At 38.4% G+C, this 510-nt stretch overlaps 1 protein-coding gene across 1 annotated transcript in view; it reads left to right on the forward strand.

Moving 5' to 3' along the window:
* Positions 1 to 510, forward strand: part of LOC106867898 (opioid-binding protein/cell adhesion molecule homolog) — a 54,935-nt gene that overhangs the window by 39,027 nt on the left and 15,398 nt on the right. The window lies entirely within an intron of this gene.

Consider the following 510-nt stretch of genomic DNA (forward strand, 5'->3'; position numbering starts at 1 on the left):
TAAATATATATATACAGTGTCTTACTGATAAATTGAAAAAATTTTTACGATGAATAATATTGGTTATAAATATTAAAATAGTGGTAGCAGACATATATAATTTTAGTGTGACATTTATTTCTGCAAAAGCATTCATCACCCTTTATGGCCGCTCTTCTGAGAAATTACAGTCTCCACGCGAGAACAAAATTGTCTTGCTGCTGCCGCAATCTCTGCTTTTGTGGTGTTGCGTGTCTTGAAGCTGTTGATATGGTGAAGCATTGTTCTTGCTTGAAGTAAGCCCCATAAAAATGTAATCGAGAAGGTTGACATTTGGTTTATTACTGGGCTGAAATTTGGCCTTCGTAAAAAAATGGCACTTTCTCCCTAAAGAAGTCCTGTGTTGTTTTTGACCCATGGCATGGTGTTGCAATCATGGGTATGCATCACATTGGCAAGCCCAAACTGTTGCTCCATCCGAGGTAACACAATCCTTCAAGATGTCCAGATACGCCTTGGCACCGATCTTCA

This window comes from Octopus bimaculoides, chromosome 12, assembly GCF_001194135.2.
Source record: "Octopus bimaculoides isolate UCB-OBI-ISO-001 chromosome 12, ASM119413v2, whole genome shotgun sequence".
Lineage (NCBI taxonomy): Eukaryota > Metazoa > Mollusca > Cephalopoda > Octopoda > Octopodidae > Octopus > Octopus bimaculoides.